At 35.9% G+C, this 27,878-nt stretch overlaps 1 protein-coding gene across 1 annotated transcript in view; it reads right to left on the reverse strand.

Annotated features, from left to right (window-relative positions):
• LOC138328166 (hyaluronan mediated motility receptor-like) overlaps positions 1-27,878 on the reverse strand; it is a 71,369-nt gene that overhangs the window by 26,600 nt on the left and 16,891 nt on the right. The window lies entirely within an intron of this gene.

The following is a 27,878-nucleotide window of genomic DNA, read 5'->3' on the forward strand; positions in this document are numbered from 1 at the left end:
ATTCTTGCAAAGTCAAACTCCACCTGAGAATTCTTTGGTTTTTGTTTTTCATTTTCCCAATGAATGTCAAAGGGTTGTGGTCAGTAAAGACCAACACAGGCACAACTGTAGTGCAGAGATACACATCAAATTGGTTCAAGGCCAAAATCAACGCTAAACATTCTTTCTCAATGGTGGAATAATTTCTCTGGTGTTTGTCAAACTTTTTCGAGAAATAACAAATTGGATGGTCAATTTGTTCAGTACCTTCTTGCATCAAAACAGCACCAACACCTACATCACTGGCGTCAACAAACAGTTTAAACTGTTTATTAAAATCTGGAGCAGTCAGAACTGGTGAGTTTGATAGTATGGCTTTCAATTTCTCAAATGCAGACTTACATTCGTCTGACCAAACAAATTTGACATTTTTTCTTTAACAAAGCTGTAAGTGGAGCTGCTATAACAGAGAAATTTTGACAAAATTTTCTGTAGTATCCAGCCATACCAAGAAACCTCATCAGCTCTCTCTTGCCTCCAGGAGCTGGAAAATCTATAATTGATTCTACTTTGGCCTGAACAGGTTTAACCTGCCCCTGTCCTACAACATGGCCTAAAAATTCAACAGTTGCATGACAAAATTCACATTTCAATAAGTTTACAGTCAATTTCATGGTAGTGAGTCTTTCGAAGAATTCACGAATCCCGCGTAGATGGTCTTCCCACGTGTCGTGGTAGTTGATGACGTCATCAATGTATCCATCACAGCCTTCCAGGTCTGATATCACGCTGTTAAGAAGACGTTGAAATGTTGCCGGGGCATTCTTCATACCAAATGGCATAACTTTGTACTGGTACAAACCTTGCGAGGTTACAAATGCCGACACTTCTTTAGCTCTTTCTGTTAATGGCACCTGCCAATATCCTTTCAACAGGTCAAACTTGCTTACGTACTTGGCTTTGCCAACTTTGTCAATACACGAGTCAATCCTTGGAATTGGATAAGAGTCTGTTTTACTGACAGAGTTTACTTTTCTGAAGTCAGTACAGAACCGGTATGTCTTGTCTGGCTTTGGTACCAGAACACATGGAGAGCTCCATTCACTTTTGCTTGGTTCAATAATATCATTGTCCAACATGTATTGAATTTCTTTCTTTAAGTGTTCTTCTTTCAAAGGATTGACACGGTAAGGATGTTGCTTGACAGGTGGCGCATCGCCTACATCCACGTCATGATAGATAGCATCTGTTTTGCCTGGTGTATCCGGAAACAAATGATTAAACTCAAGTATCAAATCTTTCAGTTCATTGCGTTCCTTTTCTGATAGATGACACAGTTTCTTGTCCAAGTTCGCGAGCACATCTGAATTCCGTAACTTAACACCACAGTCTAAACCTACATCTTGTACACCACCATCTAAGTCTAATTTACAAATATCAGCTGTACTTTCACTTTGTGATGGTACAGAGGCCAAAGTAGCAATAGGTTGAGAGGTCTTGCTCTCTTCTCTATCTACATATTTCTTAAGCATATTAACATGACATAATTGAGTTTTCTTGCGCCTCCCTGGAGTTTGTACAATGTAGTTAACATCATCAACCTTTTTCTCAACAATATAAGGTCCAAAATATCTAGCTTGCAAAGGCTGACCCGGTATTGGTAATAGAGCCAAAATTTTGTCACCTGGATCAAAACTTCTTGCACGGGCGTCTTTATCATACCATGTTTTTCATTTTGGTTTGAGTAACGGCCAAATTTTCTTTTGCCAGTTCACATGCCCTTGTCAACCTTTGCTTAAAGTTAGACACATACTCTAAGAGATTCACTTTAGAATCTTCGTCCAAAATTTTGTCTTTCAAAATTTTCAAAGGACCACGTACAGTATGTCCAAACACAAGTTCAAAAGGACTGAAGCCAAGAGATTCTTGTACAGATTCTCTAACGCCAAACAACAACATGTGTATACCTTCGTCCCAATCTCTTTTGTTTTCAAAACAATAAGATCTCATCATATTCTTCAATGTCTGATGAAAACGTTCTAAAGCACCCTGAGACTCTGGATGATAAGCACTAGACTTATACTGCTTGATCTGGAGCTGGTACATGACTTGTTGAAAAATACCAGACATGAAATTCGAACCTTGGTCCGATTGGACAGCTTTTGGAAGACCAACCAATGTAAAGAATTTAACCAAAGCCTTGACTATGTTAGGGGCCTTAATATTTCTGAGTGGAATGGCTTCAGGAAAGCGTGTGGAAGCACACATAATAGTTAAAAGATACTCATTCCCAGACTTAGTTTTGGGTAGAGGACCTACACAGTCTATAATGACTCTACTAAATGGTTCCTCAAATGCTGGAATGGGGGCAAAGGTGCAACAGGGATTTTCTGATTAGGTTTCCCTACCACCTGACAAGTATGACAAGACCTACAAAAATCAGCCACATCCCGTTTCAACTTGGGCCAAAAAAAGTGATCTAAGATCCTGTTATAAGTCTTGGTCACACCTAGATGCCCTGCCATAGGTACGTCATGAGACAAACTTAGAATATCTTGCCTATACCTCGGTGGGACAACTATTTGATTGACAACCTTCCAGTCTTCCTCGGGAGACACATCAGGGGGGCGCCACTTGCGCATCAACACACCTGACTGACGGAAGTAACAAACCGGGACTTTCTCAGCCTCTTCCTCACTCAAAGCCCGATTACACAATAAGGAGATTTCAGGATCTTTCTCCTGTTCTACTATAAGCTCCTCTCTAGACAAAGATGATTTACTCATCATGTCAGACAAAAGAAGTACCCTTGTTAGGAACAACTCTATCACTATCAAAGTCTACAGGATTGCTCAAAAGATCACACTTGCTCCCGACATCCTCTATATCATGAGCCAAGAAAGTGTCACCTAACCCTGGACTATAATGATCCTCAACTACTGCAACATCAGAAACCTTCTTACTCATTGAACGAGTTACAGCACAAGAAGGGAAAATACCAGGAAATTCCTGTTGAATAGTCTCAGCATCATCTGTTTTATCTGGAATACTGGACACTAAGGGATCTACCCTAACTTTCTCTCCAGCCAAGTCATTGCCTAAAATGAGCGACACGCCCTCTATGGGAAGTTCCGGTCTAACACCAATGGTGACAGGCCCTGTAACCAAATCTGACTTTAAATAAACACAATGGAGAGGCACATTAACAAAACCTAACTCTACACCTTGAAGCAAAACACTACTACCAGATGAGGTCTCCTCAGACAAAGGCACTACGCCATCTAATATCAAAGAATGAGAAGCCCCAGTATCTCGCAAAATCTTCACAGGTTTCAAGTTGGTAATATCACTAGTAAGTGAAACAAAACCTTCAGAAATGAAGGGAGAGTACTTCTCCAAGACGCTATCAGACTCTGAGCTCTTAATCTCAACAGACACTTTAGAATCTTCCACAATATCACTAAGTTTCTGACTAGGCTTTGACATAGCTAACACAGAAGGAACTGACTGTTTACGCCTTTGCTCCTTACGCTGGAGAGAATAACATTCAGACATAGTATGCCCTACTTTCTTGCAGTAATTACAAACAGGACCAGAAGGAGACCCCACACCTGCCCTATGATCTGTTTTAGAATCAGACTTAGTCTTATCACCTAATTTAGGTTTGTCGTTAGAAGGGCCACTAAAGGTTGGGTTCCTAGGCTGACCAAATTTACTAGTACCTGTGGTACTGTTTTTGTCTTGAGAACTGTTTTTAACAAATGAGCCTTTGTGGGTGAGAGCGTAATCATCAGCCATTGTAGCTGCTTCACTAAGTGTTTCAACTTTTCTCTCATCTAAATGAGTTTTTATGTTTGAGTGGACACAACGTTTAAACTCCTCTATCAACAATAATTGCCTCAATTTACCGAAATCCTCATCAATTTCTTTAGAATCACACCACCTATTAAATAATTGTTCCTTTTCTCTGGCAAATTCTACATGAGTTTGTTCATCTCTCTTTCTCGAGTTTCGAAATTTCTGGCGGTAAGCCTCAGGAACTAACTCATAAGCTTTCAAAATAGCGTTCTTGACTACTTGGTAATTTGAAATCATCATCAACAGATAAAGAAGAATAAATGTCTCTAGCTTTACCAATCAAGACACTCTGAAGAAGCATTGTAAGCTTATCTTCAGGCCATTTCATACTATCAGCTATTTTCTCAAAATGTAGAAAATACTTGTCAACTTCTTTCTCTTGAAAAGGAGGAACTAACCTAATATTTCTACTGACATCAAAACCTCTGTTTCCTTGTAAACCCCTAAAAGTTGGATTACTTGAACCGTCTTGAGAAGCTAGCTCTAATTCTTTAATTCTAAGTTCTGTTTCAGCTTGAATTTTCTGCTTCTCTAGTTCTAAACATCTGATCTCTCTCGATCTCTTTTTCTTTTAATTTTCTTTCCATTTCTTTTTCTCTTAACTCTCTTTCTTTGTCTATTTCTTTTTCTCTTAACTCCTTTTCTATTTCTCTTTCTCTCATTTCTTTCTCTATTTGTTTCATTTTCATTTCATTCTCTATTTGTTTCATTTTCATTTCATGTTCAAGTTCCATTTGTCTAATTTGGATTTCTGAAGTGACTGTTTCCTCTATACTATCTAATGCACTAGAGTCAAATTTGCCATTGTCAACAAAATATCTTATAATTACATTCCTAATTTCAGCTTTCCTCAAATTAGTTTTGATAGTAAGGCCTAAATGTTTACCCAATAATAGTAAATCCTTCTTACTAACTTGCAAAAGAACTTCCAGGGATGGCGCTTTAACAAACTGTTCTACCTGCATAGTAGTCATATTTATCTAGCTGTTGGTTTCAAATGTAAACTCAAAGTTTGTACACAAATTTTGAAAATTTCTTAATTAATTTTTTCAAAGTTAGATTTCACAAATTGAATATCGATCCCGGACACGAGCCCCCAATTTCTGTTACATGAACGAATAACAGAAAGGAGAAACCAGCAGCTAAATTCAAAACACAATTTAATTATATATACAATATTATACAGAGATGGTTTACGATATTTAAAGTAATTGGTGGTGGTACAAGACTAGTACGATGATTTAAAGTGTTACTTATCTGTATGCGAATGTCCTGGTATAATCCTTGATCCTTCCAGGTTTCAAATTAACAATAATCACAAATCCACAAGGAAAATTGAATGTCCACAGATGATTTGTAAAGTTCCAGGCAATATGAATAAATCCACACAAAGTGTTGTAATAATCCACAGATAAAGTCACAATAGCTCTCCCAATAGAATCTTATATGGCGCTGTACAATTCTTGATATGTCTTATTACAGGTCTCATTACAGTTCTGATTAGCCTTGGACAGCTGGAGTATATATAGCTAAACCGTAATTCAAGAATATTGGAGAACCTTCTACTTCTAGAAATATCTAACCAAAAACAGTAAACAAGTAAACACACATAACTTTCTGGAAATAGATCATTCTAGATCTCTACCTAAAATCAACATGTTTACAAACATATTTGTTTATACATGATTATATTCTAGAAAGTTCTATAACCTAAATCAATCATATGACCTTCATAGCATGTATTGATAAAAAAAGCTATAGGAGTTATCTCCCTTATCTCATGACTACATGTATTTAGTGTCATACATAATTTTTAGTAACAGTGACCTTTGTAGTTGACCTTTTGACTCCAAATTCAATCCCAAACTGTATTCTCAAATGCTACTATTGCCTGAAATTTGATCAAAATCCGTTGATGTGTTCTCAATGTTACATGAACGAATAACAGAAAGGAGGCACCAGTTGACATTCGTACAGGTGAACATCAATTGGTGTGTTGATTTTACCCAAAATAATATTAGAGAACAGAACATGAGCTCATAAGTGTAAAACAAAACAAAGGAGAATTCACATCGGTAAGAAATTAATCGAAACTTTTTAACTGTATATTTAAGAGTAATACATATCATTCATGTTCAAAAAAGATCAGTCTTGTTATGTCGCCATATTGAAAACGCTTTCATAAAACTATAGTAATTGTAGGTTTACGCAAAGTTCCCAGCAGCCCGTTTGCCCGAGACGTAGTGCGCCGTGGAATATTGGCCATTTTTTTTAAAGTTGAGCTTGGTCTGCCAAGTTTTGCCACGCTCTTTTAGGGATTACGTGACAGGCTGTTCCCGGAGGTTTAGTACACTGTTTTTTCCTACGGTTTATCAAGGCTATCACTTCGTTCTCTTTAGGCCCTTGACCATCTGATGAGGTACTCTACGGTTTACAGTTTTTTCATGGTCCGCCAAGGCTTACTACAGATGAAAGTCCTAGCTGGGTGTTTTTTAACTGGTGTGTGTAAAAGGGGAAAATAACATGATACTTTTTTGCAGAAAGTTTTAGTTCAAAAAAAAATTACATTACAACAAAACGCTTACGAAATTAAAATTCTAGACTACATCAGCAACACTTTAGCCACTAAAGAACCAGAAGCTGCGCAGCAGGTCAACGGTTACCAATTTAACTGTTTGTCAGTGCGGAGACACGTTGCCGTTATTTGTCGGTGCGGAGATCTAGACATTCTGCCACAGTCTGTGTGTGCGGAGACATTTTGTTACAGTTTGTTGGTGTGGAGACATTTTCCGCTATTTGTCGGTGCGAAGACATTTTACATATGTTTGTCGTTGCGGAGACATTCTGGCACTCTTTGTCGGTGCGGATACATTTTGCCACTGTTTTTCGGATCGGAGACATTTTGCCTCTGTTTATTGATGAGTAGACATTTTGCCTCTGCTTGTCGGTGCGGAGAAACTTTGCCACCTTTTCTAAGTACAGTTAAGGAGCTCCTGACATATTTCAAGATATGTTTTTATTTGATTATTTTCTGTTTTATCTAAATATCTACTTCTTTTTCCTTTCCTCTGATCCTAATATTACTGCAGTGAACTGTGCAAGTGCACGTAGAGGGGGCATTTTGATTTTGCTGTTGAATATGGGTGGTTAACAATGGTCTTGCTCATTGATGATGTCCAACAGTAACACCAATACGGAGAATTGCAATAAAACGGACATCACAGATTCCATAATTGTGATGAAGTCAAGTGTTTCTTCGCCAATCAGATTTAATGTAGTTGTTTTCATCTAGGTAGCTTTTTATAATTATATCTGTGGATTTTGATGAATGGTTAAGGAATCGGTTTAGACATGTCTATTGCTAATTATAAATATTATAATGTTGGAGTATTAATCTATGGCCATATAGGACATATTTAAGGCGTCTTGAAAATATTTGTATTACGTACAACGTAAGACCGTAGTAGGACGCAACACGCCCTTGTGATTTGGGCTTGCAAACGTTACAAGCCGAAAAGTGCCTTGATAGAACGCGACGAAACAGATACCAAATACCTCAGCTTGTCGTGGGAACTGTGACAAAGCTTGAGAAAATGGGACAAAACACGTTTCGTTCAGGGTGGTTTGAGATTGCCATTGCCGAAGGTAACATAACCCGGAGCATTTAACTGACCTGGTTAAGAGTTCGTTATTTTCCCTTTCCTTTGCTTTAACTTGTTTTCTTTGTTCATTGCTTGTTTTTCTCAATTGTTCAATTTCTGCCTTAAGGCCTCTTTGTTCCATTCCAGATTTTCTGCTGCTTTTGAATCATATTTCATTTGTAACTCTGATACCCATTTTTGTAATTTTTCATTCTTTTCTTGTAGAATTTTATTTCTTCCGTCCTGCGTGGTTTGTGTTGATTCTACAGTTCCGCCCTTGGAAATCTCAGTTGGTATCTGCCCGTCGTTTCTTTGATGTTCCGGGAAATCCACTTGCTGTTGTGTTTGTTGACTTCCCGAAAACATCTCGGTATGCTTTAACTAAAATATCAACAGTAAATTTAAAACGATTTAAAACAATTCATAATTCAACCTAGACAGAAAGTAGTGCGTAGCCGACATAATTGAACCCTACATTTATGTGTTTGACTCAATGCAGGAATGACGAAACACGTGTTATATATAGCAATCAGCGAACGCGATGAAATCAAGGTACAGACAGAAATAATATTGCTGCTTTCGACAAGAATGTCACACACGTACTCCGTCCCACTGACTTTTTTCCAGCTTATCAAGGTAAGATCCAGAATCATAGCAATAATTCTGTTCGACTTTAAAAAGGCGTTATTTCGACTTTTGGAAAAGCGTTATTACATCTTTCAAAAAGATGTTATTATGGCTTTTAAGAAATAAAACATTTTTGGAAAGGCGACTTTTTAAATGCGTTATAACGACTTTATTCACGATATTTATTCATTATGTTTTACTTCTCAAAATTGACCCTTCTGGGCTACTAAATTGATACAACTGACATAATCAAAGCAAATGATTTCATAAGTTTCACGATCTTACAATACATACTCATCCAAACACAACACGCTGTATGAATACAGATTTATAACATGTGTCTTAAATATCATATTTGATTACATAATCCGTATCACTGAATGTTATTGATATTAGTATACCGTCCAGGACTGTAGTTGACATTGAAATATATTGAAGAGTTGTTCCAAATGTTCTGGAGATTTAATCGTCTGAGCTTGTTGCTTCCATATTGCTAATTTCTTTTCCATATCTTTTGGCACAGTTGGGGCTAATTCATCCAGATAACGTCCTGGAACGTCATAAAATCGATAGCCACACGATTTCTGAAATAGGAAAGTCGGATCAAATACAGTGTCGTGTTTTTATTAATAGATATCAGAACAAGATGTAATTTTCAGACAAACAAGCTTATAGTAAGTGTTGCAAGCAACCCACGTCCAATGCCGTCATTTACAGATTCTAATCCAAATTATTATTGCTTATTTATGTTATCACTGTATGAAGTTTGAATAAATTATGTTGACGTGTTCGCAAGTTATCGTCCGAAAAAGACAATTTCTCTGTGACCTTTGTTGTTGACATTTTGACCCCAAATAAAATCCCAAGCTGTGTTATCTAATATGTTACCATTGGATTGATGTTTGGACAAATTATATTAAGTTCTATTTTTAGTAACAGTGACCTTTGTAGTTGACCTTTTGACTCCAAATTCAATCCCAAACTGTATTCTCAAATGCTACTATTGCCTGAAATTTGATCAAAATCCGTTGATGTGTTCTCAAGTTATCGTCCGGAAACTAATATTTTGTGTAACAATCTATTTTGAGTAACAGGGACCTTTGTAGTTGTCCTTTTGACCCCAAATTCAATCCCAAGCTGTATTTTTCCATATGCTACCATTGTGTGAAATTTGATCAAATTCAATAAATACGTTCTGAAACGTTCTGGAAACCAAATCCGGACAGACAGACAGACAGACGGGGACAAGCACTATATATATAAATGTGTTATTATCTACATTTTTTTCAAAGTTATTACAAATAATCCTTACTTGTTTTGCTTTACCTTAGATATCGTTATTAAATTATTTTTAGAATTCGCAATAAAAAAATCGAACTTTCAGATATACCTGTAATGTTGTGACTTCATGTGCTATTATCGAGAGCATTTTGGACAACACTTGAGCCTTTTCTATTTCATTCATCTTTTTCATTCTTCTTCTAACCTCCTTCATTTCTTTTTCCCATTTCATGATTTGCGGGGTTACATACTTCTCAACGTAAGAAATGATCGACTGCTCTTTAGCATATAAACTCCGGGTCGTGGATTGGTTACTCCTATGCGCCATTTTTTATTGTATATTTCACTGTTTCTTTTCATGTATTATCAATCTTTTCCTTTCTTCAGAGCTTTTTACACACACCATTTCTCTGGAGAAAAAATGAAGGTGAAAACAAATCTGTAAAGTCACGATTATTCTGGCCTCAGATCTGTATGATGTAAAAGTATATCAAACCAAAGCGAAAACAATCAACAATTAAAGAAGACAAATTAAGAAAAACAGACACAGCAAAATTACAAATGGAAAATATCCCGAAATTCCCATCAACCTAAACATGCACTTTATTCTCCGTACGCAGACAACAAGCATCATTCTATAACAAAAACCAATAGACATTTGATAAGACGTTATATTAGGGTGATGTTGTTACGTTTTAAAGCACTCCTTTGTGATCAGATTACTGGAAAGGGTTGTACAAAATAACAACTTAAAAACGAAAATAACTGTAAATAGTCTGATCAACTATTCAGTTAAACCATGCCTGTAAGTATGTTTGCTTGTTGGAAACGACAGCTTATCAAGATATAAAACATCATATTGGTTAAAGCAATGTGCATCTAGAAATATACAAACATGTTGTATTTCTGTGTCAGTAGTCTGTATAATATACACTGTATGTATCAACGATCGTTAATACAGTACAAATAGATTGTCGCCCTTGACATAACACCCGAATATTTTTATGTTCTATTTTTAGCGCAGGGTGAAGCGTAATATTATTTGTACAAATAAACGTCTTTCAAGTACCTCCGTGAAGTTGATTCCTAATTCCCAGTTCCTTATTCCATTACTTATTCGATTCCCTGATTACTTATTCGATTCCCTGATTACTTATTCGATTTCTAGCTACTAATTAACATCAGAAATGGTTCAAAATGCATTATTATGCATCACAATGATCTATTTTACCTTTTAATTACTCATTAAGGGCCCATTACTTATTCGAATCCCTCATTACTTATTCGATTCCCTGATTACTTATTCGATTCCCTGATTACTTATTCGATTTCTAGCTACTAAATAACATCAGAAATGGTTCAAAATGCATTATCATGCATCACAATGATCTATTTGACCTTTTAATTACTCATTAAGGGCCCATTAATTATTCGATTCTCTGATTACTTATTCGATTCCCTGATTATTTATTCGATTCCCTGATTACCTATTCGATTTTTAGCTACTAATTAACATCAGAAATGGTTCAAAATGCATTATTATGCATCACAATGATCTATTTGACCTTTTAATTACTCATTAAGGGCCCTTTACTGATTCGATATCCCGATTACTTATTCGATTCCTTGATTACTTATTCGATTCCCTGGTTACTTATTCGATTTCTAGCTACTAATTAACATCAGAAATGGTTCAAAATGCATTGTTATGCATCACAATGATCTATTTGACCTTTTAATTACGCATTAAGGGCCCGTTACTTATTCGATTCCCTGATTACTTGTTCGATTCCCTGGTTACTTATTCGATTTCTAGCTACTAATTAACATCAGAAATGGTTCAAAATGCATTATTATGCATCACAATGATCTATTTTACCTTTTAATTACTCATTAAGGGCCCATGACTTATTCGAATCCCTCATTACTTATTCGATTCCCTGATTACTTATTCGATTCCCTGATTACTTATTCGATTTCTAGCTACTAATTAACATCAGAAATGGTTCAAAATGCATTATTATGCATCACAATGATCTATTTTACCTTTTAATTACTCATTAAGGGCCCATTACTTATTCGAATCCCTCATTACTTATTTGATTCCCTGATTACTTATTCGATTCCCTGATTACTTATTCGATTTCTAGCTACTTAATAACATCAGAAATGGTTCAAAATGCATTATCATGCCTCACAATGATCTATTTGACCTTTTAATTACTCATTAAGGGCCCATTAATTATTCGATTCTCTGATTACTTATTCGATTCCCTGATTATTTATTCGATTCCCTGATTACCTAATGTATTCGATTTTTAGCTACTAATTAACATCAGAAATGGTTCAAAATGCATTATTATGCATCACAATGATCTATTTGACCTTTTAATTACGCATTAAGGGCCCGTTACTTATTCGATTCCCTGATTACTTGTTCGATTCCCTGGTTACTTATTCGATTTCTAGCTACTAATTAACATCAGAAATGGTTCAAAATGCATTATCATGCATCACAATGATCTATTTGACCTTTTAATTACTCATTAAGGGCCCATTACCTATTCGAATCCCTCATTACTTATTTGATTCCCTGATTACTTATTCGATTCCCTGATTACTTATTCGATTTCTAGCTACTAAATAACATCAGAAATGGTTCAAAATGCATTATCATGCATCACAATGATCTATTTGACCTTTTAATTACTCATTAAGGGCCCATTAATTATTCGATTCTCTGATTACTTATTCGATTCCCTGATTACTTATTCGATTCCCTGATTACTTATTCGATTTCTAGCTACTAAATAACATCAGAAATGGTTCAAAATGCATTATTATGCATCACAATGATCTATTTGACCTTTTAATTACTCATTAAGGGCCCATTAATTATTCGATTCTCTGATTACTTATTCGATTCCCTGATTATTTATTCGATTCCCTGATTACCTATTCGATTTCTAGCTACTAATTAACATCAGAAATGGTTCAAAATGCATTATTATGCATCACAATGATCTATTTGACCTTTTAATTACGCATTAAGGGCCCGTTACTTATTCGATTCCCTGATTACTTATTCGATTCCCTGGTTACTTATTCGATTTCTAGCTACTAATTAACATCAGAAATGGTTCAAAATGCATTATTATGCATCACAATGATCTATTTTACCTTTTAATTACTCATTAAGGGCCCATTACTTATTCGAATCCCTCATTACTTATTTGATTCCCTGATTACTTATTCGATTCCCTGATTACTTATTCGATTTCTAGCTACTAAATAACATCAGAAATGGTTCAAAATGCATTATCATGCATCACAATGATCTATTTGACCTTTTAATTACTCATTAAGGGCCCATTAATTATTCGATTCTCTGATTACTTATTCGATTCCCTGATTATTTATTCGATTCCCTGATTACCTATTCGATTTTTAGCTACTAATTAACATCAGAAATGGTTCAAAATGCATTATTATGCATCACAATGATCTATTTGACCTTTTAATTACGCATTAAGGGCCCGTTACTTATTCGATATCCTGATTACTTGTTCGATTCCCTGGTTACTTATTCGATTTATAGCTACTAATTAACATCAGAAATGGTTCAAAATGCATTATTATGCATCACAATGATCTATTTGACCTTTTAATTACGCATTAAGGGCCCGTTACTTATTCGATTCCCTGATTACTTATTCGATTCTCTGTTACTTATTCGATTTCTAGCTACTAATTAATATCAGAAATGGTTTAAAATGCATTATTATGCATCACAATTATCTATTTGACCAATTACTCATTAAGGGGAGGAAACATAAGGGTGGGACTTCATAAAGTTATGGTAAATACTGGGTGTCGCATAGGTCATGTTACCCATTGAAATGACATACATGGTCAAAAGACATGTATATGAATCCATTTACTCCAAAGTGTTGTATGAATAATACATGTATAAAGGAATAATTTGATTCTGCTAAAAAGCGTTGACGTCATAATGACGTCACACATTTGGGACAGTGGCATGTCAAGAGGACAATATACAGGTAATGAAACATGTTCCATCCTTTGGAAGACGTAGTGATTTTGGTTCTTTAATGTCCCATTTCTCAACAAATCAAATAATTTCTAAGTGAGTATTACCAGAATTACATAACGTAATCACCAACACCAGAAAACGTCCATATATATATATTAGGCATCAGAACAACTCTTCGATACCAGTGTTCTTAAGATGCTCAAATGTCAGTGGTAATGTTGTTTTGACTGCATTTTCTGCTTTTTTTATTGAAGATTCCATGTATTATTTTGTTTTTATGAAGGAAAAAAGAACATTTTAATTTCAGGCAGTTTACAAATGGAATCTCTTCGTGCTTTACGTTCTGTATCAAACAAACTAGAACACTTTGAGAGAGTATCATAGTTTTTGGGACACCCTGTATCACATAATGAAAATTGGCTTTACCGTGGGCCTTGACGGTCATCTGACTACTGACACAATTCAACATTGTCAAAAATACATTAGTGGCAAACAATTAAGGCAATATAAGGAACTCTTTAGTAAGTTTCTGATATATTGGACGAATGTGACCTTGAATGAAAATCAAGGTAATTCATTTGAACAAACTTGTAGCCCTTCATGCTAGCATATGACAGGCCCAATATCAGGTCCCTAGGGCTTTTAGTTATTCACATGGTGTTGTTTAAAGATTTTAGCATTTTGACCTATATAACCTGGAATAAAAGTCAAGGTCATTTATTTGAACACACTTGGTAACCCTTCGCCCCAGCATGTTTCAGGCCAAATACCAATACCCTAAGCCGTTTGATTATTGAGAAGAAGTCGTTTGAATATAACGTTTACGCACGGCGGTTGGCGATGGACGGAGTGTGATGAATATGTAATCCTGACCCTTCCGGACACAAGGCAATAAGATCATCAGAATGGGAGAACAGCGACCGAAGGTAAAAGTCAGAGAAATTAAGAAGAGCCAACGAAGCCGCAAGGATAATAACCTCAGCAGCCCCCACCTTGCAAATTCATCAAAACTCTAGACTGATCATTACTGCCTATAAACAATCTTCATTAGCTGACATATCCATCAGAAGATAAACTGGAGATATCCTGATGAACCTGGTTAATGGGCAAGCATGGACGAGATCGAGTACATCGCCCTCTGGTTTTATCACTTTTATCAAAACTCCAGGAAATTGATTCTTTGCCGAAAAACAGGATTAGTAAGAAGGGTAACAGCGGAGCTATATCTGGCCCAACAGAGGCACGAAGAGTGAATAGACAATGCATGGATATCACTCCTCCTGCGGCCTGATGCAAGAGAATGCAGACAATAGTCTTAAAAGATAATATTTTATGGAAATAGACACCAAATGCATAAGGGAGCCCTTTCAATGACTAACACAAAGGCTAGGATCGAGCTGACATTTCCGAGTAAAACCTGCCTGAGCGAAGCTTCCTGCGATAGTTTTCACGCGTGAAGGTAAAGGATCTCGGGACCTGAATGCATAATCAGGGACCAGGCTGGTGCAGGATATAGGTTCTGGGTGGGAGAACCAGAGGAAAATCCACCAGACACGGACAAGAGCTCCGCAAACCATGGTTGCCACAGTGGCGCTATCAGAAGGAGAGAGATCAAAGGTGCTCCCGAAACTTCCAGTAGTACCCTGCTCACTAGGTTGAATGGAGGAAAAACATAAGCACGTATCCCTCCCGATCCAGAGATAGTGTATCCACAGCCCAAACCTTTGGTCTGGTACCGGAGAAACAGGTTGGCAACTGGGTCTTCAGGGAAGTAGCGAAAAGGTCTGTTTGAGGCTCCTGCCACCCTTGACAAATGCCCTCGAAGATCGAGGGATTTAGCAGCCATTGTGTCAGAACCGTCTGGCGGCGCCTAGAGAGAGTATTCGGCAGAACATTAAACTGCAGAGATGCCCATAGCATCACAAACCACTATGGAATGCAGAATCTTTTGAAAAGCCTGCAGAGCCAACAGAACAGCCCTCATCTCCACCCGTCGTAGTGCCCGGAAAGCTGTTTCCCAGATTGGCAATGGTCACCGGGATAAGCCCTCCACCCTATCAATCACGCATTCGTGAACAAGGTCATGGTGGGAGCTGGTTTGAACAACTGAAACCTCCCCACGGAGAACATTGTCTTTCATATTCCACCACCGAGCAATCTCTTTCACAAAATGGTTGAGAGGAAGCCAAGCCTCCCATATCTGATGGTAGGGACCCAGTTCGCGAGGAGGAACATCTGGAGATGTCTGATGTAATGTCTCCCCAGAGAGACCACATCTACCAGAGCGTTGAGGTAACTCAGAAAACTGAGAAACCAGCGAATCTTGACGTAGGACCAGTCCATGAGCAACAAGACCAGCAAGATATTTGGCCTTATCGAACTTCTCCAACGATGGAAAAGCCATACTCTGAATCGTATTGAAATGTTTTCCCCAGGAAGACAAAGCCCTGAGAAGGGCAAAAAGGGTGTTCTGCTCACACTAGGTGGAACATGAGAGAATCGTCGAAATATACTTTCCCTGGAGTGCGTAAACCTCACGACAACCTGCAGCAGCTTGGTGAAAACCAAAGAAGTCGACATGGTCCGGAAGTGGAAAACTTTCCTGTTGCAAGTAGAACGGAATTTATGTGACGACTTCTTCCATGTTTCAAAATATTTTATTAAATCAAAAGATTTAAGTTTGATCGGGCAGCAGGCAAGGCCTGTATACGTCCCCTCCACACGATTGCATGCATGACACAAATCATGCATGTTAGTGAAAAACACACAATAGATGATGATGTACATATATTATAGAAGAAATTACCTATAGCGACAAATAACATGCATAACTTTCTGTTGTATTAAACACTAAATGATAACGGTATAAATTGGTCAGTATTCAATATTCGCTTAATTTGATTTAAGTTAAACTGGATTTTGACTCTGAACTTAATCCTTCGATGTCAATCTCACTCCCGACTTTCATTGTAACCAGGCAGCACTAAAATGTCCATGGTGTTTTACTTTTAAGTGCCTACCCGACCACAAATATACAGATCATGAGCAATACTGAGAGAGTAAATGGTTATATATAAATACATGTCTATTCATAAAGGAAAAGAAATTAATATTTGTTTATTCGTTGCCTTCATGATTTCGCCAGTCTCTTGGTCAAGCCCCATCATAATATATGATACAGCAAAGGGGAAAGTAGGAATGGATAAAGTAAACATGCAGTTGCATTAAAAATATATTAATTTTACTTAAAATTTCTAAAAGCTTAAAGGTCTAACTGTTGATTCAATGTATTTCTGGATGCATGCACACATTGCAGAATTTAGATCATAAATAAGGTGATTACTTCCCCGTTGTTGGCAAGTTAATATACATCAACATTTAGGTTAAGATTCAACTTAAGATTGAGTTGGATATCTACTTGTAGGAGAGACATAGAGTCAATTAAAAGTCATCTTTCATTTATGAATCCAGTGTAAAATAGAAAGAAGAGACAAACATCCTCAACAGAGCTGCCAAAAATACAAGATGCATTATCAATAAGATGATCTTGATATAAATCTGAGTTTAATTGACTTGCTTGGTTTCTAAGTTGGCATAAAATAATGCTAAATGATCTAGATCCACTATACAAGTATCTAAAAGCATACGTACATACTTTCTCAGCATAACTGCGTATGGTATGACGGCCTGTTGTGCCGACTGTTTGATGATAATATGGAAGTAGGCTTCTACTGAAGTGGCCCACATTGAAGCTATGATGACCGATGGAGTCTCCATTTGAAGTTAGGAAAATCAACGTGCCTGTTGAAATCACATTGATATATGACTGAACGCCTCGCTCTGGACTTCTTCTGGACCAGAAATATTCTTGAATAGAATCAGTTGTTTGTGTAGTCCTCCTCGACCGCGTTCTTTAGTCTCTAAAAGTGCATTATCCGGATCCCCGGAGGAGAAAAGAAGATGCGCTTTGTCAACACGAAGGATTCCGCAAAACGGGAATGCCCAACCCCTCAACAACTACAGACAAGGCCCAAGAGTCATCTGTGATTTCCCTCCACTCCGGAAGGAAGGCAGACAGACGACCTCCAACAGGCAGATCGGGAGGAGGAAGATCTTCCCAGGTTGGAGAATCCTTTCCTATCATGAAGCCTAGTCTTGCGGCAGAAGGACCAGAATTTGAGACTGAAGGAGCCTAGTCCTCCAGAACAGACCCTTTATCTGGAATGACCAAGGAAGGGGAGTCAGAAACTCTTCTTCTTATCTCCAAGAGGGCTTGGATCATTCCCATTGTTGTCCTTGAAGTAAGGCTTCCACTTCTCTGCTGCACAGGGGACTGGGGAGCTGAAATTTTAGCATTCTTCTTGGGTCGCGCTGATACCTGCGAGGTACTTGCCTTCAAGATCTGCATTCATTTCAAAGAAGGACAGAAGCGACCAAGTCCTCCTTCAAACCTTTATGAACAGAAGAAAGAGTCCTCCCAAAAAGAATGGACTCAGAAAAGATGAAGTCAACAAAAAGGAACGGCAAGGTTCATCGATTGCGCGGTTTTTTAAAACAGAAAAACGCCTAGCCAACAAGATCTTGGCCAGCAATAACACCAAAGGCGTGCACGGGATGGCGACCACTCCCGTAAGCGCATGTTCGACAAGAAATATATCATCCTGAATGGCAGCAAGTGCTTGGACGCGCATCCGATATGGTGTCTCCCGTCACTTGTTCTGGCACTAATATCAGAATAAAAATGTAATTAAAAATTCCATAAACAAGGAGTGTTTGAAGTGGAAGTAGGGGTTGAATGAAAGCTCACGTTTTAATAAGTGCAACATGTCTCTCTTTATCTTTTAATTTTTGAAATTTAATTCAGTGGCGTAGGAAGATGAAACGTAATGGGGGGCAAAGGTCCTCAATATTTTGTAAACCCCCTCCCGCCGCACCTACAGGAGGAGATTAATTCAACTCCCAACCATATATGCTTTATGTTCATTTTTCATATATCATTAAATTTAATCCTTGTACACATTTATAGACAGTGGGGTCGCTGAAAGGAAATTAACGAATACGCAAATTGGCCAAATTAGCTTGTGAGCGTCGAAGGCGCGATATTTTAGTGTTTTAGGGGTCTGAGGGTGACCCCCCCCCCCCCCCCCCCGGAAAAAATATTGTAATTCAGAATGGCTGAGATGAGTTTTACGATGTATTTTGACGATTTTGCGAGCGCCCGAAAGCGCGAGATTTTTGTTTTTTGGGGGTCCGGGACCTCCCCCGGGAAAAATATTACGATTTAGAATAGCTTTAATGAGTTCTGATGAATTTGCGAGCGCCCGAAAGCGCGAGATTTTGGTGTTTGTGGGGTCCGGGGGTCTCCACCGGAAAAAAATTACGATTTAGAATGGCTTAGATGAGTTTTCGATGCATTTTGATGAGTATGCGAGCGCCCAAAGGCGCGAGAATTTGGTGTTAGGGGGTCTGGAGGTCTCCCCCGGGGAAAAAAATTACGATTTTGAATGGCTGAGATGAGTTATACGATGTATTCACACCATCGGCACATTGTTGTGTAACATAAAAAAATGAATTAATTGTCTCGGTAAGACATATAAACAAATTGATCTTTAAAGATACATTTTTTAAAATAGTACATAGAATCCCTTGATGGACATTTTTAGTCTAGTTTGTGTGTATTGAATTTTTACTATTTAAGGTTTGACATTATGTGCTTGAACGTTTTAGGAAATGCGCCGCGCAGCGGAAAATTTTCTAGAATGAAGTACGAAAATAAATGTGCAGGAGGACCCTTCCCCCCCTCCGTTTCCTACGCCCCTGCTAATTGGATTTACGTGCGAACAGCTAGTTGGATAGGCTCGCGCGTGTATGTCCGTTCGCGAACGCTCGTCATTCTGAACACGCCACTGTAATGAAGCCAGCGCTCGCAATGCCCTGTTCAGGGAAGAGATAACTCTGTCCTGAATGTCGGCTTGTTCTGGCTCGGATATCCAACCCTCACCCACCCTATAGACAAACTGTCAGAAATTCTATATAAGACACAATCTGAATGAGGAGACGGAGCAACATCGTTCTCTTGTGATGTTCCTTGCAGTCGAAAAATTATCTTATCCACTAAATCACTTATTAAATCAAAATATCAAATAGTTCATTATAATACCAACAAATACATTTTGTACCACTTTTGATATTATAAAGTAATTATGAATCTAATAAGTACTCGTGATATCGAATAAGTAATCAGGAAATCGAATAGGTAAGAGGCCTTTAATTAGCAATTAAAAGGTCAAATACATCATTATAATACATACCAATTCATTTTAAACAATTTCTGATGTTAAGTAGTAGCTAGAATTCGAATAAGTAATCAGAAAATCGAATAAGTAATCAGAAAATCGAATAAGTAATCAGGGAATCGAATAGGTAATCAGGGAATATAATAAGTAATGGGCCCTTAATGAACATTTAAATGTCAAATTCATCATTCTGATGCATAATAATGAATTTTGAACCATTTCTAACGTTAATTAGTGGTTGGAAATCGAATAAGTAATCAGGGAATCGAATAAATGATCAAGAAATCGGATAAGTTATCAAGGAAACAAATAAGTAATCAGGATATCGAGTAAGTAATTGGCCCTTAATGAGTAATTAAAAGGTCAAATAGATCATTGTGATGCATCATAATGCATTCTGAACCATTTCTGATGTTAATTAGTATCTAAAAATCGAATAAGTAATCAGGGAATCGAATAAGTAATCAGGGAATCGAATAAGTAATGAGGGATTCGAATAAGTAATGGGCCCTTAATGAGTAATTAAAAGGTCAAATAGATCATTGTGATGCATAATAATGCATTTTGAACCATTTCTGATGTTAATTAGTAGCTAAAATCGAATAAGTAATCAGGGAATCGAATAAGTAATCAGGGAATCGAATAAGTAATGGGCCCTTAATGAGTAATTAAAAGGTCAAATAGATCATTGTGATGCATAATAATGCATTTTGAACCATTTCTGATGTTAATTAGTAGCTAGAAATCGAATAAGTAACCAGAGAATCGAATAAGTAATCAGGGAATTGAATAAGTAATGAGGGATTCGAATAAGTAATGGGCCCTTAATGAGTAATTAAAAGGTAAAATAGATCATTGTGATGCATAATAATGCATTTTGATCATTTCTGATGTTTATTAGTAGCTAGATATCGAATAAGTAATCAGGGAATCGAATAAGTAATCAGGGAATCGAATAAGTAATGGAATAAGGAACTGGGAACTAGGAATCAACTTCACGGAGGTGATGAACTTGTGGGACTCCCTATCTGATTCTGTAGTTAAAGACCCCACCCTTTACACTTTCAAAAAGTCGCCTAAATACCCACTGGCAAAAGGTACCCTGTAAATTGTTATATTCCAGTTTTTATATGACACAACTAGACAACAACCAGATACTAGTTTTCATCCATGTGTAAGTCGCACTGGCGTATATTTCGCTCTCCTGACAGGGAATCAAGGTGCGACTTATACTCCGGAAAATACGGTACAAGTACAAGATGCGCCTTAATTAGCTGTAGTCAATGTGCATTGTACAAGATCAGCAGTTCAATTGCCACACACATGCAATTGTATCATTACCAATCACTATAAAATGTACATTTACATCCACAATGCTGATCGGACGTCAGAGAGTTCGATCAAATGCCATTCGCCATGTCCTATAACGTTTTCATTATCCTTTGATGTAGTGCATATTTTTTTCTGTAGTTTTAGGAATTGTGAAGTTCTGTAATTACACGTCTACCGGGTAAGAATTATGGAGATAGGAATGATGTACATACAAATCAAAATGCTACATCATTGCTTATGTACGTCTGGAAAACCAATACGATTGAAATGAACAAGCGTTAGTTTATTCTACACCAAGGTAAATTTGCAGTTAACGATATAAGGTCAAGTTCATTTACTACAGCCTGCTACTTGGTCAATATCAGGTCTTCTAGTTAATGAAAAGAAGTTACTACAATGCATATCCAGAGTTTAGCCTATTTGGTTCTTGTGACATTGAATAAAGGTCAAGGAGTGTTCCCATCGAATGAAGGTCAATAAATTCATTAAAATAAATTGAGAAGCCATTCATCATTGAATACCACAGGAGCAGTATCAGCTCTATGTTTTTTTAAGTCACTTAAAGGGATACGTTGCCAAACAGGATAGACAAATCACACACGACAGTAAACAGACTGTTAAAAAATTAGGACTACTATTTCGGTTGATATTGTGTTATACTATCCTGGTAGAATTTTGAATAATGACCTTATATTGTAGGCTATTGCCTTGGTCATTATTTGATTTTAGTTTATAATTAGTAGTATATCAACAGCCTGCCATACTCATAGGTCTATAATTGTATTTGTCTAGGAAAGACTCTTTATCAAATAACCTAAATTTGAATTAATTTGCCAAATACTAAAAACCAAATAACAAACAGTATTGATTCACAGTTTTATTTCTCTCTCTAGATTTTTTCTTGTTTATTTCTTACACAACAATATATAATATAATACAATGTCTTAATTAATTAATATGTATATATATATTATCATACTAAGTCACTAACACAAATACACAATAATGTAGACAACCATCCAATTCGAGAATTACTTTCTAAAACAAAAGCAATTCTTGATGAATAAACCATCGACTGACCAATAATCAAAATTGTTTTATAAAAGAAAATCATGAACACATTTATAGCAGACGGAGTCAAATGTATACCTGCATGTAAATCTTTAAGTTAGCAAATCTACTTTGCTTACTGGTATTCCACAATCGTCATATAAATGCAAATAAGTGATACACTAAAGCAAGAACTTTATTTATTAGCTGTAAACCAATCTATTCTTTCGCCATGATTTATTTTCACATTTTTAGACTTTACATCAACATTTTCACAACGATTTATTTGAAATTTTCTTGTGACAATGTATTCACAAATTCTAATCAGCTGCTTAACACGTTGAAATAAAAAAGTGTTTTTTTTTTCTCCTTGAGTCTATATTTTGATAAAGGCATTAAAAGACATTTAAAACCATGCAACATAAGATTAAAGGGAGAACATTTTGCAATGGTAACGTAAAACAAGTGAAATAGTGGATTTTATAGGCATAAAATGTTTAAACATATAGAAATTATGCATAACATTTATGATAGCGATAACAAAACTGAAAATTATCTTTTATTATGGTAAAAGAACAATCATTGGGAATGACAAGAAAAATAGTAAAAAAAAATATCAACAACAATATCATAGAAAGAAGGCTCAAACCTCGATCACCGAACCAACTTAGAAGTTGTGTATAATTTACACTTCTGAATATAATTATGCAGCTATTAATTCATTCCCCATGAAGACACATTTAGGCTCTTCTAAATCAAAGACTAGACTAGTCCATTATGAAATTTCAGGGGTGAATGAAAATAAAATGCAGAAGTGACAAATTAATATTGTAGTTCTCATAATATTTCTTTTTTAATTGCTTTATCTATTTTTGAAATAGAAACAACAATCTTATCTAAAATTTCAACAAAATTAATATAATTTTTCATTCTTAAACCAATATGATTCACTATTGATAATTATAAATCAACAATAAAAACTCACATGATTTGAAAATTTTAACGGATAATCGATTAACATGTTCAAATAAAAAAGATGAAAATTTAATGAGCATAATATATATAACAATATCAACTAATAGATTCCAATTAAAAATTGAACATAGGAATGAAATTAACAATGTTTAATTAAAACTTACCCACATTCATTACATGACTGAATGTAATGCAGATATCAAAACCATTGAAAAGTTACTAAAGGTAAACATTATGCCACAAAAAATTTGATTCAAAGTCAATTACATTTGTAACTATACAGTTTCCATGATTTTGCAATAAAATATAGCACTTGTATTTATAGAATTTTAGCATTGTTACTTATTACTGTAAAAGTGGAAATGTTAGCGATGTGGAAATTTCGCATACATGTATTTCATTTCGCAATCATTAAATCTCCGTGAATAATATCTACATGGGAAAATATATACGCTTGAAAATATTGACTCGTGAATATTTTCACTAGGTATAAACTGATAATAAAATCCAAGACACAAACTCTTGTCTTGTAGTTCAGATATATTCATCACTACACTCAAGTTGTCAGTGTTATGTAACGTTATCATGATCGTTGTCCGAAGTATAAATACTTGTAATAAGATACATAGATGAGTATGTTATGACAATAGCACATTACTGGCACCCTATAATAAAAAACATCCTGTGAACAGGGTATTCAGCCATGCTGCTTTCAAAAGCATGTCAGCTTTCAAGTGTCACTCTAATGTAACAATATCATAGTCAGTCAAGTAGGTACAAGTGTCCATGTACATGTAGCCTTACGATTATTCTGAATTACAGAAGAAAAGATTTTGAGTTGTGCGACTTTTTATTATATAGCATTAAAATGAACCGACTATAGTGCAAAAATTGTTTTATGGTAGGTTTCAACAGCGTGAAAATTTCCATACCACGGAATAATTTGGGAGCTGGCTTAATCGGAAATTTCCAAACACGAAAATATTCATTTTTACAGTAAATAAAATAATGTATAGCAGTTTAAATTTTGCTGGTAGGTTTATTTCCAGTGTATTCGCCTTTTCAATCCATGAATTGATTGGCATATCTAAGAACAATAGCTCACAGAATTAGTGAACCTCAAAATTCAATGTTTTTTTACTATGCTCCATATAGAAAACCACAAAATATGGATCAATATGGATCCCACCAATTTTTAAACAATATACATTATCTCCATGTATCAAAAATGTGATGAATTTCCATTATGTGTTTCTCAGTTTTTTATTCTAGTTACCAGGATATATAAATGATGTTAAACAAAAAAATTTCATCAATGTTTCTAATTCATTGTTTAAGGAATAAAAACAAAGTCTCTAAACTTATATAAAGTAGGCCCCTCCCCTATTAAAAGTTACTAAAGATTAATTCTTTTTAAAAAACGTAGACTTAAATCATTTTTTCTATTACTTATTTTGCAAATATATTTGTGGCTCCCTCTGAGCGATAATAATTTGAGAAAGCTTACTATATTTTCATAATTTGGTTACTAGCACCCCCACCCCCCCCCCTTCTCAAAGGACCCAAAGTCCTCTGTATGGGCATTCATTAAGTGGAAAATAATACATCTGTTTGACATATAGTACACATTTCTCAGCTACATTTTTGTAGCTTATACCTTTTACTCAATCATCTAAAAGTATGGAAAATTTCTCTCAGAGTGTTATGAGACCCTGTCACATGTTGGTTATCAACGATGGAAATAAACAAACAAAATTTTTTGTTATTTTTATAGCTTATTGATATGTCTAAAAATGGAGGAAGTATCAACATTAATAGGAAACAGAATTATGTATAACCAATAAAAAGTTTCAAACAAAAATATGTGTATAATAATGAATACATTATTCTATGTAAAAAAAATTGACGGCGGAAAAATAAAGGCAGCACTTAGTAGAGACATTAATGGAATATTATGATCAAGATAAAATAACAGCAAATGATAATCTGGCTTATAAATGTGAACATCAATAAAATATATACAGATGACAAATACTGTCTACTTCACTGGACCTCATTGTGTCTACTGTTTGGCCATTGGTGCCCTGTGCTGGCTCAAGTGCCTGAAAAAAAAACCCAAAGGAATATGTTAAATATAAGTCAAACATATATTGTTATGTGGAAATTTACATGAGGGGGAAATTTACACTACCGGTAATTAAGCAAATGACATTTGAGCGACAAAATTTTTCCCACATTTGTTTTTTTTTTTTATATGGTTACATACATGAAAAGGTTGATTAACTAGACAGCATATTAATCGTGTAAATATTACAAGCAGATATGTTATTTACACTTGCTGATTGAGAACTAAAGTACTGAAAATATCCATTTATCTAAAGTAAGTGAATTGTGCCTCAAAAAAAGGGGAGGGGCGCTTATTTGGTCAATACGGTATATTACAGTGGAACTTCCCTTAACCGATTTATGGTCAGTGCATAAAATTTAGGCCGGTTTAGAGAGGGTTCTGTTTGGAGAAGTGAACTAAATATCCATCATTACGATCCATATTTTATTGATCGGAAGTCATTTTCTACACTACACTGTACTGCCTAGTGTTCGTTATATTAACCGACCGATATTATTAATTGTTTATGTAAATGTCATCACAGGTACGTGTGTATTTCACTGTCAGTTGATCAGACCTCAATGTAAACTATCGGTGTGGCCGGTTTTCAGAAGTGTGTTTTAGTTACATTTGACTATACCAATCTCAAATTCGGTCCGGTATTTGGAATTGGGGGAGAGATTGGTTTTGGGAAGTTTTTATTCACTATTAATAAAGAGGAATTTATTCTGTACATGACATCCATGTTCGGTTTCTAGAGGTGATCGGTTTTGAGAAGGTTCAGTTTCGGGAAGTTGCACTGTACAATATATTACAGTCAAACCTGCAATAGCGGGACACCTCTATATAGCGAACACCTGTCCTATAACGGACAGTGCTAGGAATCACCCAACAAAAATCACTATATAAAATATTGTCATGTATATAGCGGGACACCTCCTCAATGCGGACAGCGGACACTAAGTTTAGTCTGTAAGTCGGTAAAATTTTCCATATAACGGACACAAATAAATTTTCCGAACGTCGGGTACATTCACTTGAAAAAAACAAGCTTTCAGTAGAAGTTAGACCACATAAATATACAGAATAGTGGACACAAAAAGACATGGTATTTGAATGAAAATCACTATGTGAATTGAATGTGTAAAGTGGACACTTTCTTGAAGAAAGCTAACACTTAAATTTAAACCTGAAGACAGTAAATATTCTATAATACAAACAGCGAACATCTTATTTTGAACCTGTCCCATCAAAGCCTTATATATCGGCAATGTTCTTCTGTGTTAGTCATTTAGAGTTATTTCCCTTACGTCACCTTTCATAACACTCTGGGGTTTGCATTATATCTGTGTTTGAATACACTTTTGGGACTCGTTGGGTGTGAACCATTGTTTGTATAGCGACTTTTTGGTGTCAGCCAGTTCACGACTACATGTGTTTACATTTGCTTTGTCTAAAAATAACAGAGATTCACAAGACAGCGTGGACACTTTACTTGGCTCATTAACAATGTGTTTAAAACAATTACATGTACGGACCAATATGTGGTGAAAAGATGGAATCTTTCAAGATATTGTCAACCCCGAATGGAAATTTTTGAACGAGCCCAAACACTGATTTCCTCATTTTGTGCCACTTTTTATTTGGGATTTTACAAAAACAGACGATATAATGAATTGTTCATAACCTTCACGAAAGAGTTGTTTTATTTATCTGAAGATGTTAATAAATTATTTGTCCTGAATAACCTTGCTCCTTTAAATAAAAATAACTGTTTTTTCCCTAATGAGGACGCCGGGCGCGGGGGTAAATGGGCATAGGGGGGGACGCCGTTATTTGAAACCATTTTTAGATGTTTTTTTTCTGAAATAGACTATAGTCATCTTGCTTTTTAGTTTTCGTATTTTTCTGAAACTTACTATAACTAACTTACGTTTTGAAGCCAAGTAAGTATTGAAATTACATAAATTATGAAGAAATGTATGCACCAGAAGTATCAAACATTGGTTACTTATGTCTGTTTTCACGGAATTTTGGCATTTCATGCTAGCCTGTTTGTTTACCATGCGTACACAAAATGGCAGGCATTGCTTTCGATTGCTACTTTTGTTTTGCGGCAGATGGCAAATACCGACAAGAGCACACAATAAAATGCTTTGAAATGATTAACATTCCTGTTATTTAGGAACCTTTATCATAGATATATAGTAAGTATTCATAAAACCTGTATAGACATCGCTAAAATGTTGTTGCCAGTTAGTGTCTTCATCCATACACATGTGTGGGACATTCAAGTGACCACGTTTTGTTTTGAACATGGCATTCTCGCTGTTTCTATGTGTAAAACTTGACAAAGATGTCCTAAGTTGCCCAATGCAATAAATTTATAGCTGATCGGATATCTGTTAAGCATCAGATTGATGTGAAACAGTATTTTAGTAGCGTCTGCAAAGACAAATCGTCACAATCTGGCACAAATATTGTATGAAATCAGTTGATTTTTTTCAGCGAAAAAACGTAGGGGCGCCCTTATTAGAGGAGGCTCTCTAATAGGGAAAAAAATACAGTATGTTACTACTCATATATTCCAAAATGAAACCAAATTGCAAAAAGAAAATGAGACAAATACATGTATTTGTGTATGAAAAAAGATTGCTTAGGTTGAACCGCTCAGGGGA

This window comes from Argopecten irradians, chromosome 7, assembly GCF_041381155.1.
Source record: "Argopecten irradians isolate NY chromosome 7, Ai_NY, whole genome shotgun sequence".
NCBI classification, from domain to species: Eukaryota; Metazoa; Mollusca; class Bivalvia; order Pectinida; family Pectinidae; genus Argopecten; species Argopecten irradians.